The sequence below is a fragment of the Acanthochromis polyacanthus genome, chromosome 12 (assembly GCF_021347895.1).
Source record: "Acanthochromis polyacanthus isolate Apoly-LR-REF ecotype Palm Island chromosome 12, KAUST_Apoly_ChrSc, whole genome shotgun sequence".
Lineage (NCBI taxonomy): Eukaryota > Metazoa > Chordata > Actinopteri > Pomacentridae > Acanthochromis > Acanthochromis polyacanthus.
Window position 1 is genome coordinate 10,414,667 of NC_067124.1, and position 5,746 is coordinate 10,420,412.

General features: G+C 39.7%; 1 long non-coding RNA gene across 2 annotated transcripts; it reads right to left on the minus strand.

Moving 5' to 3' along the window:
* Positions 1-344: 344 nt before the first annotated feature.
* Positions 345-4,332, minus strand: LOC110972656 (uncharacterized). Of its 2 annotated transcripts, XR_007945588.1 has the most exons (8): positions 3,637-4,332; positions 2,967-3,046; positions 1,622-1,682; positions 1,489-1,539; positions 1,178-1,237; positions 1,016-1,073; positions 741-781; positions 345-649 (listed from the first exon to the last, which is right to left on the minus strand). It is a non-coding gene; the product is annotated as an uncharacterized LOC110972656 (long non-coding RNA). The 2 variants fall into 2 exon arrangements; XR_007945589.1 differs by lacking the exons at positions 2,967-3,046; positions 3,637-4,332 and adding an exon at positions 2,107-2,363.
* Between the last annotated feature and the right edge of the window lie 1,414 nt (positions 4,333-5,746).

Here is a 5,746-nt window from a genome sequence, read left to right on the forward strand (position 1 = left end):
AATTATATCAGCTATATTAAGGAGATCAGAGACAGCACATGCATGGTTATTCCTGGTTGATAACACAGATTTCCTAAACTTTGCACTAACGACTTTCTTAAAGTGTCACTAATCCACTCAAGGATATAAGACTGAACTGACAGTCTATGTTACATGTCTTTCCTCAAATCAAAGAGGGCTCTTAGCTTGGCCTTCATTCTACATAACTGAAACAAAAACATAATCTCTGATGTCTGTATAGAGACTTTCCGTATATGATTATGCCAGACATAATATATCAGAGTCTGTACAACTCACGAACCATGTACATTTGTAGGGGTCAAATGTAATGAATTAAGCTTCAGCACCGTTGAACAAAACTTTATTCTTTTTTGTCAAAAGCACAAAACACCTTCATGTTTCTCCTGTCAATAATTTCTTGACAGAATGTCTCATAGTCTTCCTGCAGACTAAAAAGAAAAAGGAACGGTTCTCTGAGATCAGCGCTCTCCTCTTCTTCCTGGCCATCACAGACACACAGGAGTTCCACTGCCCTCACGCATTCCTCCTTGGCCATGGTGACAACTTGGGGATGGGAAATTTTTCCCTTGAAAGTTCTGGTCCCACACCACCGGGCTGCCGCCATTGCATCCCTGACCAAAGGATTCTCCTAAACAAAAATAAAGAAAACAGTTATTTAAGTAAAGGCTTGGAGATTGCAGAAAACACTGAAATGAGACTACCCATCTCAGGCAATATACCCCGTTTCCTGTTCCCAGTCCTGGCAGGTTCTCAGCCTCATCTAGAAAGGAAACAGATTGTGGTGTCTACAGGCACAATGGCAATGCAAGATTTAAGTGGTTGATTTTAAGTACACTGTTTTGATGATTAACAGAGAAATAATGACTGCTCTGTGACATCGAACCTCAACAACCTCGATGGATATGTGTGAGACAATGCTGGCTGGAACAATACCTGATGCTTCAGTGGCAGATTCCAAAAGCCTAAACTTTTTCAGGGGGACCTGACCTCTCACCTGTAGTTTTTTCTGCTCTCGTTGCCTTTTTCTTTGCTGCAATCTCTCTTCTTCAGATCTTGGTGATTTAATGACAACACACATTCACAATGAAAACATTAATGCAGGTCAGATGACAGTGAAAAGAATCTGGTTTAAAAGTGTGATACTGAGGGTGCTTACGGCATGGAGAAGTTCTGCAGGAGAACAAAACCACCATCTTCGAATTTGCAGCATGTTTTCCTGTGAAGAAGGAAATGCAGAAGATTAAAATATGTTTCGAAAAACATAACGTGTCACAATTTGCACAAAACCTCACTGAAATTGCAACTGGCCCCCATTACAATGTACAGAGCGTACTGTAATTCAAGAGATACTGGTTAATATCATGCATATTATGTCAGGATACAATTTTTCAATACAAAGAGTGTGTTTTAAATGCAGAAAAAACATTTTATAGGTATCATCGATATAACATACTGAGTAGTTCTTACCATCAAAACAAACACGCCACAGTTGCTGGAGCATCTTTGCAGTGTTAGGCCCTTGGGTGTGAAAGTAGCATTTTAATAAAAGAATGGCAAGAAAATAGCAAACGTTAGCAAATGCAATGTAGTAATGTCTCACCTGAACATCATTCACACCAAGCTGCCTCCAAGGGCCAGGAGATAGGCTGTGAGCAACGTGCCTGGTCAAAGAGTAAGTGGAAGTAAATAAAAGTACAATAAACCATTTTAAAGCAGCACTTGGAACAAAGTTGAAAGTGAATAAGGAAGAGGCTGAAACTTCAAATCAAACGTTTTTGTAATGGGCTTAAACAGAACTGCCCCACTCAAACAAAATATATGGTTCTGTTTCCATCTGCGTAGAATAATGTAACAATAAATAAGAATAATGTAACAATTACTTCTATCCCTCGCAAACACTCACTTTTGTTGTTTGTTTTTGTTTGTTTGAAACATCTTAATGCAGGGGATATAAACTAATACAAGGAGATAATGCAACTGGAGATAAAATAATATCGCTTCCTTCCTTGTCTGTCACAAAATAGCAAAACAGCAACGTTAAAGCACATGAAAACAGCACGTTTAAACAAAATATAAAGTGCTTACCTCCATTTTGCAAACTTCTTCTTCTTCTCTAATACAATCTTGTTCTTCTTCAGCGGTTCAACTGCACTATGCGGGCGTAGTTAAATGTTTAACTCCACCCACTTTGAGGTTCAACCATAGATATATACAAACACTAGATGGCTCATGAGCGCTGTCAGCCTATGGGGAGCAACGTCGCCACATGGCGGCCATCTTGGGATAGGGCTGCTCGATCACTCATAACATTAAAGTCAATGGAGCATGGATTTTAAAATCACTGTAGATTGCTCAATTTTCAACCGATTTTACAACAGCTTTGGTTTGCTATAAACGTCAGAGCTGTACTTCTTTTACTGATTACTTAAGAATAATTAAAACCATTGAATTCATATACAAATTATATTAAGTAGATAGGTAATAAAGAAATAGCTATACACACACAGATATTATACTGTCAATCTTTAATATTTACAATATTCAAATAGACAAAATAAATAAATGATGATGAATAAATAACAAAAAAGTAATGCTAAAATGAAAAAATAATGACATTTGAACAAAAAATAAATAATGAATAAAGAAAAATAATAACAGGGTTCCCACTCTTTTCAATAAATCATTTTCCAGGATTTTTGCAGTGTCCCATAACCAACTGAAGTTACAACAATGGAGTGGGCAATTTTTAAGTTAATCTAGCCTTCTTAAAAAAAACACAAGATTAAAGGTTGATGACCAATATCTCTAACTAGCTGCACAGTATCATGTTAAGCTTTTGAATTTATTTATTTCTAAATCTCAGGCATGAAAATTTTCTGCCAGCTGTCTTTTTAGTCAAAGGTTATTTAGTGTCTTACTATTCTTAATTTATGGTTTATACTTACATTGTAATCTTCACAATTTGATCCTGCTGGTTTGAGGATTGCAGCAAGGACCTTCCACTTCTCTAAACTTCAGGCTGCCACTGCCAAAAAATAAAAAATGAACACAGATATCTTTTTTCAGCATAAATGGATGTAAATGTAATTTTAATATTTAGCATTGCACTTCTTTATTACTATCAGCTTTCTAATGCACAGATAAAAACAAAGCTCAACCAAAATCAATGCACAACAAACAGATATGCTGTCTTTTCTTTTCATGAACCTGGTGCCTACATTACCCACAATGCATCTCGGCTGCAGGCTAACTAATCCAGGCATAGATGTATACAAACAATAAGTCTAAGGTCTCAATCAATCAAAGTATCTCAACAAGCAAATAAATACAACCACAACCACAAAGAATGTAATTTAACCTAAAGATTAGGTTCTCAAAAACGTTGGTCTCAGGAAAACCTAATAATTGAAAATCAGATTGTGTTCTCAGCCTTGAGTCGCCAGGCAGAAAAGACACACAACTATGCCACATTTTTCAAAACGAAAAGCTGCGATTTCGAAATTGAGCCTGAATCATAGCCACGTTAATAAGGTTTGTAACAAACTAAACCGTTTGTAAATCAATCAAGAATTGAGCGAGTTATGAGTGTTAAAGTGAGGAAATCATCCACCTTACCACTGACTACAGTACAGCGCGCCAGAGCAGTCCCCTGTCCTAAGATGGCCGCCAAGTGACGACGACGCCGACTCCGTCTTGAGACATCTAGGCTGAATCCCAAACTGCCCCCTACACACTCCCCCTACACTACTGAGTGTCACTCCAAAAGAAGTCACACTCGCAGCTGTGGAGGGCACCTGTTATTGAAGGGGGAGGGTATAAATGCGATCGTCAGGAATGGGACGCCCTGTCGCCTCACCGGAAAACGGAAGACGTCATTGCCATGGTAACACAAAGACGCCTACTGTGCATGGCTGTAGCGCTGTGGCACAGGTTGCAACTAACAAGGCTCGCTGCTGCTTCCAGAAGATGAAAGCATCCCACTTTTTTTTCACTCATGTTTTCCAATCCTATTATCTGGCATTTCAAATCCAACAAATAAATGAATGAATAAATGAATTCTGTCAGTTGCGTTCAAATTTTAAGGTGTCAGGTGGTGCACAATTAAATCAAACGTCAGCAGAGAAGAAGATTTGTTTCTTTTGATTTATCTTTTTACACCACTCTTTTTGTGATGTTCTGTCAGTGTGAAAAAGGCGTGGGAGAAATAATGGACGCATGTGGAACTTACATCGATATGTTGTTTCCTCCTCCATTTCGATGTTGCACTTCCTGAAAAAATTGTCCAGAGTGAGCATCGATGCAGACTCGCTATTTAAGGGCTGAACAGTCCACTCCCCCTCCACACTACGTGGTTTGGGACGGCCCTTAATATGGAGGACCCTCCGCGGGAACGGGCAAACTGAGGGGTAGTGTGTAGGGATAGTGTGTAGGGGGCGGTTTGGGATTCAGCCCTAGTGTTTGTATATATCTATGGGTTCAACTGCGCTATGCGGGCGGAGTTAAACGTTTAACTCCGCCCACATTGAGCCATGCCCCGATCTGCGGGCTGCAGTCAGGGGTACTTGGGAGGGCCCGCGGAACTGATTCTGAAGGCCTCCAGGCAGATTTCTTAGACTTTGACCCTGCCTAGCAACAAATAATGGATGAAATGTGATTGGCTAAATGCTTTCATATGGAAATACATGTCTGGAAGCAGCACAACCAGAGGAAAAGCTATGAAGGGAAGCGGACAGACTATTTGGAATTATTTAACAAGTATTTATGGACAAAATATAATAAACATCAGTGTGTGATTTAGATATTTTTTAGGCCAGCAGAGAAGGCCTTGCAGGCCCTGACGGCACATCACTGCTATGGTCGCGGGAGTGCTAGAGCCTATCCCAGCTGACTCAGGTGAAGGCAGGGGACACCTTGGACAGGTCGCCAGCCTGTCGCAGGGCTACATATACAGACAAACAATCACACTCACATTCACACCTACGGGCAATTTAGAGTAATCAATTAACCTCAGCATATTTTTGGACTGTGGGAGGAAGCCGGAGTAACCGGAGAAAACCCACGCATGCACAGAGAGAACATGTAAACTCTATGCAGAAAGATCCCAGGCCCAGGCTGGGATTTGAACCAGGGATCTTCTTGCTGCAAGGCGAAATTGCTAACCACTACCCACTGTGCAGTTATTAGCTAAATTCAAAAAGTACTGTCTTCATGAATATGGTCACAAGGCTATAATTTAAAAGTTCAACAATTGGTCATTCATATTCCTAAAATGAACAGTGGGAAACCAAGTGTCCTGGTTGGAAGGTACAGCTATCTGTTGTTGCTTAGCAACGTTTCCTTCATCTGTGTGAAGAAGAAAGGCAGACCCATGGTGAGCGAAGCACCAATCTGCTTACCTCATCAGCAATGTGACGGGAATGTGGAGCTGGAAATTAAATGTGCTGTGTTGAACACACACACCTGACACTGCTCCCATCAAGTCAATGAGAAATTTACATTGTTCCTGCCCAAACAAGCTGCTTTTGTTTTTGAATATCTTATCTACATTTTGCTTGGAAGCAAGATATACATCTGCAAATATTTGATTGATCCAATAATTACAAGTTTTGGTCATGATTTTAAGCAAATATAATTACCATTGCTGCTGTCTAACTTAAAACAATATTTGTGTTGTTATAGTATGACATTAATAGCACTTCCTTGTCTTCATCCTCAGTTTCATCAA